Raw genomic sequence first — 9811 nt, 5'->3', positions numbered from 1 at the left:
TTCTCCGGGGATGTGACCTCTAAAATGCTATTTATGCTCCAGTAGTTGGCCCTAATAGCCATGCATATACAGGAAGTACTAAGTGGGCTCAGTGAGATTAATAACTCTTTTCTATGAAACTCAAATCAACACCTCAAACAGCCTTTCCAAAAGACTAAGCGTTGGCGCACGCCTTTAATTCCAGCACTTGGGAGGCAGAGGCAGGCAGATTTCTGAGTTCGAGGCCAGCCTGGTCTACAAAGTGAGTTCCAGGACAGCCAGGACTATACAGAGAAACCCTGTCTCGAAAAATCAAAAACAAAACAACAACAACAAAAAAGACTAAGCGTTTTATCACAATGCAAAACAAAGGTACACTCATTTGATTTTATGTGCTAAGGAATGACAATAACATAATAGGTCTTGTTTTTCTTTAATTAAACCATTATGTTTCTCTAAGAGCAAAATATTTTGTGCATTCAGTCAAAATACCGGAATTCATAGGAGCTAATGGCCTTCAGTCTGATCTACCTGTTTCATTCAAGCAGCATTCAAGGTCTTGTGTGGTATAGCCTCATTCAGTGTTCAGTGTGCATGTTCTGTGTAGTGAACACTGTAGTGAAATTATAGAATGCACCATGGGAAAGTACTGCCAGTAACCCCTGGGATTTGTTAGCATTTGACTTAGAATTACATTTTGGTTGTTGCATATTAGGAAACCTTTTCCTGCTCACAAATGTTTCCAAACTCAGACATCCCATAATGTGATCTCATATGACCTTGTGACCTACAGTTTAAGACACTAAGAAATGGTCAATGATTGTTTCTTTCCTCAAATGCTGCCCCATATTTATCTCTGTACACCTTGTAGGCAGGATAAATGATAGGGCAAAGGTTTTGTGGCTGGGTTCGTGTCCCAATGCCTCCATTGGAAGTCTTGCCTGGTTACAGGAGATGGCCTGTTCGGGCTCCATATCCTCCATTGCTAGAAGTCTTAGCTAAGGTCACCCTCATAGATTCCTGGGAGTTTCCATTGCAGTAGATTTCTAGCTTTTTCCAGAGATGCCTCCCCCAACCCCATCCAGTTGTCTCTCCCAGGACTCTAGGTCTTCAAGTGGATTCCTAAAGTGAGAGTGGAGGCTGTCTCTGACTACATTGCCTACCTTTAGATCCCTTTCCCCTAACTGGGCTACCTTGTCTAATCTCAATTGGAGGTTATAGTGTATAGTCTTACTGCAACTTCTTATGCCAAGGCCAGTTGATATCCTTAGGAGGTTTCCCCTTTTCTGAGGAGAAGTGGAGGAGGGGTGAATGGGGGTGGAGGAGAGGGGAGAGGGAAGGACTGGAAGGAGAAGAGGGAAAGGAAGCTACAATCAGGATGTAAAGTAAATAGCTAAATTAATAAAACAAAGAAGCTGGGGACTAAAACATAAAACAAACTCTTAAAACCTAAAATATAAAACAAATTATCTAGCTTTAAGTGATTGAACTGTGTGGAAATTTCCCTAAAGGTAATAGTAAGACCATTCATAAAACCTATGAAAATATGTTGTGTTCAATATCAATAGTTACAGGAGAAATGGAAAGCTGTGATAACATAGCACACCTATTAAAATGAGTAAAACCCTCCTAACAAAGCTTAAGTGCCTGAAAAAATTTCCTGCAGAGAAATGGCATATTTCTTTTGAAGATAGCATTAGCTATTCAATTAAGTACGAATGATAAGAGAGTGTGGATATCGATATCTCAGCCAATCTGATAACAAATCCTTTGATAGGGAAGTCAGATAAGATAGAAACCTGAAATCCCAATGGAAATATGGGATGAGGTATTTCATCAGTGTTGCATTAATGTGTCTTATACCTAAAAGAACTAACAAGTTTCTGTGTAAGATTATTAAAATTTTAGAACTAATAAATTTTAAGAAAATCTTCATTATTCATGTTTCAAATATGCTACATAACATTAATAGTATGGAGGTTATCAGGTGGATTATTTTGTAATTAGTAAAAATGATTCAAGTTTCCAGGAGAGCTTTTAAAAATGTGTTCACATAGCACAGGTAACAACAAAAGTGTGACTACTATTGTTTTACAATGCAAACTTAAACTTAGGTCCTTCTGTTACCCTCTGCTACCTATACCACTTTAAACAAGTTATTCTGTCACCTGAAAGCATCTTCTGCCCCATGGAGTTTCCATTAAAAGATGCCATGCACATTAAACAGCAAAGTAATTTTATGTCCTTAACAAATATGGTGATGGTGATAACAATTATGATGATTCTGAACTGGAGTGGGTACCATAGATGGGTTGTAGCCTAAGATAGTAGCAAATAAGACTTAAGCATATTCTTTGGTTCCAGGGAATGCACAGTGCCATGGGCACATTCACAGTAAGGTCCTGTGATTTCTAATTTGTTGTTGTTGTTGTTGTTCTCATCTTGTCTAAAATTCTCCCACCTTTCTCTAAATCTACATCATTTCTAGAATTCCAAGACTTCATTCTCTTTGGATTACAAGAGAAAAAGGAAAAACACCTGTTATTTAACTCTGCCAAGAAATTCAATTTTTGTTAATTTCACCTCTTCCACCTCATCTGTGCCCAGTGGCTGATTCTTGTGGCCGTATGATACTAGTAAGATGATTTATAAACAGTGATTTTTTTCTAATAAAATTCAAATTTCCTCTATGGCCAACATACTCAATCTGCAGCCAGCTCTTAAAATAACAGTTATTTTCCTTTAACCATAAATGAACAAATAAATAATTGAATGAATGAACCATCCTCCCTATCTGCTGAAAGACCTCAGGTTGTTTTCTCTATTGGAATAAGCACTCTCAAGCTGTTACCTCCCAGGTCCCCTAAGAGTTACTTTTCATTCTAGGTTAATTTGCCTTCCTTAAACTCTCTTCAGGTTACTTAGGGCTTTAGAGCCAGCCAGGTGAGGGGAGGGTAAGAGTAAATGGAAATGGAGGCTGTTCGGTATACAAAGGAGAAAATGGTTAGCTTTAGTAATGTGGGTTATAATTCAATGTTTGGGAGACTTAAGTGGTAGGCTTGTTTATGAACAGGAAGCAAACTTGCCTGGGTTTTGGAGTTTGTAAAATAGGAGACAGTACTAAACTACAAAGGAGATCTTTTAAGCCACATTTGAGTCTGATTTCTAGTCCCTTTATATTGAAGGACAGCAAGAAAGCTGAACAGGAGTGAATTCGATTATCTAAGAATAAACCACACACAGTCAGATTCAGCCACTTGAAATTGGCCACCCACAGTGGTTATCCTTGGATGAGGAGATTAATGTAGTTATGTTCATTTTTTATATTTTCACACTTTTTGAAGCCTACATAATTGTCATGTGCTGATTTTCTAATCAGTCAACATCTAATGAGTGGAAATCTTAGGCTACAACTCAATACATCCATTCTCCTTCCAGTTTTGCATAAACACTTGCACACAAATATATGAAAATGTGTGGAAGGAATAAGTTCAAAAGCTAGCAGTGAATTTCTCTGATGAACAGGCTTGTGAAGATTTCATTGATTTTCTTTACACTTTTGATAAGCTACAAATCTTATATAGTAAACACAAATTTTGAGCAAAGAAAATGAAAACTTAAATATGAATTATAGTGTCTGTCTTGCCATCAAGACAAAATGAACTTCAGCAGGGTCTCATTCCCTATTGGCCATAATTTTGGTCCCTTTTCTCATCAAGTCTGTGTTTCACCTACAGTCTATCTACTCACACACCATATCTCCCCCTTCCCTTCCCCCGCCCCCCCCTATTGTTGACTTTCCACTTTACATAAAAAAATATTTTTCCACATTTTCTTGATCCACTTTTGCAAGGTACTGCCTTATCTCTACACTGTCAATAGTGTTGTCTATGTTTCTGGAATACACCACCTAAAACTCCATTATTTTAAAAAATCTGTTCAAGCCTACGTGTTCCCTCTCCATCTTCATCTCCACGCCTTTATTCCACAAGAACTGTTCTTGACAGTCAAAATGAACTCTAGGTAACTAAATTTATTAATGACCTTTCAAAATTTATTTTACATGAGTTATTGATAGTACCCATCACTATTAACATTGACCAAATCCATTTCTTACTTGATTTCTGAGTTACCATGCAGCCTTAGTTTTCCTACCACTCCCCTGATACCCCTGGCTCTTTTGATTTTGTCTTACTCTCCAGCCTAAACTTTTGATGTTGTGAGGATCCAAGAAGCAGTCTTTGAATCACTCCTCTTTGTGTCTATACTGATCTCCAGCATCTATACTTGTTTCTAGCCTCTTGACTTTAAATATAATCTATATATCACCAACTCCTGCCTGTTGGAGTTTTAGCTACTATAAAGCCAGTTTACTCTTCTTTACAAACTGTACACCTATATACCCAAATGCATATTTGACATAAACACTAGGTTTTGTATATATTTCAAACTCAAAATGGACCAAACTAAACTTCTGGCTAACTCCCACATCTTTTCCCACATACAATGGAACTTGATGAGTCCAAGTTGCTCAATTCAAAATCCTTGATGAGGAAGAGAAATCAATGAGGGAAGGAGAAAGAAAATCTATGTATGAAAATGGCATTAAGAAAAACTGTTACTTTGGCTGCTAATTTAAAAATAAAGACAAAATTACCTTGCATATAGCTTTACAATATAACCGGAATTTAGTAAATTTCTACATTGTAGTTACTCTGGTCTGAGTTATCTCTTGCCTGTACTCACACACTCTCAGCACTTTAGCAGTCAGACTGGTTATTGAAAATAAAAAGCAGGTAAAGCATATTTATTCTTCAGCTGTTATAGAATAACTGGTACCACCAACAGTTCCATTATTAACAATCATAACACAGTACAAAACACAAGACCAAAATTTTCAGACATTAGAAAAACAGCAAAGAATGGGAATGGGTGGGTAGGGAAGTGGGGGGCGCTATGGGGGACTTTTGGGATAGCATTGGAAATGTAATTGAGGAAAATACGTAATAAAAAATAAAAAAATAAAAAAGCAATATTGATAAAAAAAGGAAAAAAAGAAAAACAACAAGTTTTTCTGTCTAATAACAGGCATGAAAGGGGCACAAGATAAGCTTCAGGGTTCACTGAACTCTGCCTAGAGAATATTCTTCACTACATATAGTAAACTAGAATGAAAACAGAATATGGCCTTCCTATAGAACGAGAAGGCAGAATATAGAGGTAAGGATGTACAAAGTGGCTGGAGGCTGGGAGATAGGGCACTGAAAAACAGGGACGCACAGGAACTGTGATACATCAGAAATCCACATGGAGAACCTTCATAAGTTCTTAGCTAAAGGCCAGACTACAAGTAAGTAAAGCAGTTTGCTGAGGTTAACAAGAAAGTGACTGGGGATCAATTTCTTAATGACATCAGAGCCTGAGAAATTCAGTGTTCTTGTCCAGGAACAAGAAAGGGAGCCCATGCAGCTGAGAAGATAGCTTCCTTGGTCAATGCTGGCTGGCTGTGCAAGCATGAGAATCTGAGTGTGAGCCCCAAGTCCTCCACTCCATAAAAACAGAAAATATACCTACGTCTGTATACAAATATCTACATATAGTATAAATGAAAACTTTCCATCTGGGCTGACAATGTTACATTGAAGAACCATAGACCATATAACCAAAACCCCAACTAGTGTGTTTATGTAGGAATGAGTGTGGTAGAGCTCAGGAAACCAGACAAGAGCCAGTGTGGGAAAGAGAGAGGCTTTAAATGACATAATGGAAAGGAAAATAGAATCAGAAATGCTGGGGCAGAAGGAAACAAGGGCAGGAGTAGATACAAAAAGATATACAAGATGGGTGTGCTGAGAAATTTCAATGAGAAGTGTCCCTTATAATCTTGGACATTTTAACATTTAGTTCCCAGTTGTAGCACTGTTTGAGTAGGGTTAAGTGGTACGGTCTTGCTGGAGGAAGTACATCACTGGGAACTGGCTTTGAGAGCTTAAAGTCTCAAGCCACTTAGAGCTTTCAGTCTCTGCGTCATGTTTATGGTTAAGATGTGAGCTCTCAGCTTCCTATACCTGCTAGTATTATACCCCTATCATGAAGGACTTTTATCTCTATGGAATTAAGTCCAAATTTGGTCACCTTGTTTTTACCACAGTAGTAGAAAAGTAACTAAGGAGTTCACAGGGGAGGATGAACCAAAAGAGATGCCTTAAGGAAACATGTTACTTTGTATTCTAATTTTTAAAAGTTATTTAAATGACACTATATATCAAGTGATAATGGAATACTATAAAATTTGTGAGACATAGATAGACATTTAGAAACAAATCTACAAATTTAAAAATATAACAAAGTAAAATTATTAAAAAAAAACAAACAATGATCTATTTTTCTACTTTAACAAGCTGTAAAGAAAAAGGGAAAACAAATCAATGGTGGGATATCCTGGAGCTTGGAAACCAAACAGAAAGGCAAAAGAAGAATTGAAGGACGGTACCCTCCATGTCTAGAAACAATTTCAAGGCTTTGATGTGGGTTTTCCTCTACTGGAGGTGTTCAGAGTTAATTAAGAACAAAACACAACAGTTCTTTTCAGTCCTCTGCTTGATTACTCACTAGATAACTAGAGAATAGGGTCCGAGTGCTGATGGAATCAAACACCTCAGTTATAAGATATGAAGAAAGGAAGCTAGAACTGAGCTAGAAACTATACCCCTGCTGTCTAGCTTTCAAAGTGCTGGAAGGTGCTATGAAGGCTGCTGGTGGGGGTGGGCATCAATAATTGTACTCACCAAATTGAACCCTATTAACCAAAGACCCTACTGTCTGGGGAAAATGTGTCCATTGTGCAATAATGGCAAGATTATTCTGGGGGTAGCTAATCAACTTCGCGTTGACTCAGGGACAAGGGGTATGCTAGAATCAGAAGCTAATATCTAGAGTTTCAAAGTGCTATCCTCTAGACTCCATATATCCATTGTAATTAATCATGAACTCACAACAACTGCTGCCACCTCTGTGGGGAGGCACAAGACTGCTTTTGTCAGTCGTCAGTCACAGAGAGGAAAGTGGCTCATGAGGCCTTACTTACTTACTTACTTACTTACTTAATGAACTACTAGGTATTGATGATAAATCAGGGAAATGGGAAACATTGTCTCTAGTTATTTAAAAAAATTAATCATTATGTATGACTACACTTAAAACATGAATAAAAATAATAATTATCAACAGAATTCAACACTTTGGGGGCAGAAGATATAGCTCAGCAGTTAAGAGTGCCTGCTGTTGTCTTATAGGAACACATTTTGGTTCCTAGTTCAGGTGGCTCACCATCACCTGTGTCTCCATCTCTAGGACATATGATGCCTTCTTTTGGTCTCCAAAGGTACTCATGCACACGTGCCATTCACAGAGACACAGACACATAGTTTTCTTTAAAAAAAAAAATTCCAAAAAGTTGGTACTCTTTCACTACAAAAATTTTCAGGAAACAAAGACTAGACAGGAGCTTTCTCAGCTTAATAAAACACAAGAATGCATCCCCCCTAGCACTAGGAACAAGGCAAGTATTTTCACTTTTACAGCTTCTGCCCAATCCTATACAATGCAACAAGAAATACAAAGCATGGATGATTGAAGGAAGATGGAAAATTGTCTTTATTTACAGACAACTTTATACAAAGAAAATTCTAAGGACTATCACTTAAACCCAACACAACTTAACTTAATAGAACTTATAAATGAATTTAATAAAATAGCATAATACAAGACCAATATATAAATAGAAATTGTAAATGCTAGCTGTAAGCAATTAGAAATAAATAAATATCTTTAACAAAAGCAAAACAGTACAAAACACCTACAAGTAATAAGTGGCCACACTAAAAATACTCCTGATAGAAGTTTACAGTCATATAAATGACCAAGAGTATTAGTGCATTCCTGTAAACTAAGCTCTCAGGGAGCTGAGGCAGGAGAATTATCATAAGCTCCAGGCTCGCCTGGCTACATGGCAAGACCCTGTCCTCCAATCCAGACCAACATGTATAGAAGAGTGTACTTAATAGCACTCTTCTCCATCCTCTAACCTTTTATTATAGCCAGAGTTTGATGGTGATAGGAGATGGTAATGTGAGGTAATTAAGAACACAATGTGTTCTATACATGTATGTAACTGGCAAAAGTCAAATTTAATAACTCAGACAAATAAAAAGTTTATATGAATAGAGAGAAATGCTATGTTTGAAATCTTACCTTTGTACTCCAAAATAAGTGTAGGTAGCTACCATACCTGGTAAAAGGAGGATATCTTTATAGCATATGGGACCATTGCAGAAAACCACAAGTGAACAAAATATAAAAGACTTCTAGAAGAGGGAGAGTTATCTTCTTCTAGGAATGAACTGCCTTATTGATTACCCGATACAATGTTGTCCACCCTGAAACCATGAACACACAAACAACATGAACAGACTGGACAGGTTGTATTTCTGTATGTGTGTATACATATCCATATATATACTTGTACAATAATAAAAAAAAGAAAAAGAGACTATTAATTTGATAATGGGGAGTATGGGAGTGGTTGTGGGAGGGTATCTGGAAGGGGCTGAAGATAGGAAATGGAGGAAGTAATATAATTCTTTTTAAATTAGAAACATTAAAATTGTAACAAAACAAACTTTAAAATTTTCTGCTCATAATAAAACACCATTAATAAAATGTATATAATATTATGAATCAGAAAAACATCTTTTTATATTTTTCAGATTAGAGCTATTTTAAAAAACAACTCACAAAAGACTAAACTACATATATACATACATATATATATATATATATATATATATATATATATATCAGTTTGTGGAATGCTCACCTACCATATAAAGAGCCTTGGGTCTGATCACCAATGCATGCTTTTAATCCCAACATACAGAAGGTAGAAGCAGAAGGATCAAAAATTCATGGTTATGATGGAATACTTGGTACCCTGTCTTAAACAGCTACCAAGAAGAAATGTATAATTTTGCATTTCAGCTATTCTGAGAGGTGGTTACATCAATGGCTGTTCACTTTACCATACTGCTGTGTAGTTGGTAGTATTTCATTTTCTGTGGTTCAATTCTACATTTCACTAATAACTAATATTGAACTATTTGTGATGTAGTTTTCCACACATATATATTCTCTTGGGAAAATGTTTTTGTTCCGAATATTTTCCATAGGTAGGAGACTAAATGAACAAAAGTTGTTTTATTCATACAATGGAAATCTACCTGACAATGAGAACAAGTGGTATTGATACACACAAAATTGTAGTACATCTTTCAAAGCCAAGCAAGGAAAACCATTTTCATACTGAATAAAAGTGCTCTGCCATATTTCTAACTGCTTGGGAGACTGAGGAAGGAGGAAGAAAAGTTCAAGGCCTTCTTGGAGTATAGAAAAAGTTTAAGGCCAGCCTTGAAACTTCATGAAAACTTATCTCAAAATGAAAAGTAAAGAGGACTGAAACTTATAGCTCAGTGTTACAACAATGGTTAGTTCATGTGAGGCCATAGGTTGATTCCCCAGTACTACCCCCACAAAAGTAAAACTGTGTCCTTAGAGATGACTGAAGCCATTAATTGACTGTAGCTCTTCATCTACAGGTGGGGCCTTCTGAGAGTTTCTTCATCCATCCACATTGGCATGTCAATTTGTCTGGTCATTGTTCAGGTCTTGCTTAGGTAGTCATAGGATTGACACCAAGTAGCCAACCCTAAGTGCAGGTACATTTGAGTAACAGTGTGAATAAAACAATAATAGCAACAAAAGTGGTCATAATTTG

This window comes from Mus caroli, chromosome X (genome assembly GCF_900094665.2).
Source record: "Mus caroli chromosome X, CAROLI_EIJ_v1.1, whole genome shotgun sequence".
Classification (NCBI taxonomy): domain Eukaryota; kingdom Metazoa; phylum Chordata; class Mammalia; order Rodentia; family Muridae; genus Mus; species Mus caroli.
This window is presented reverse-complemented; position numbering follows the sequence as displayed.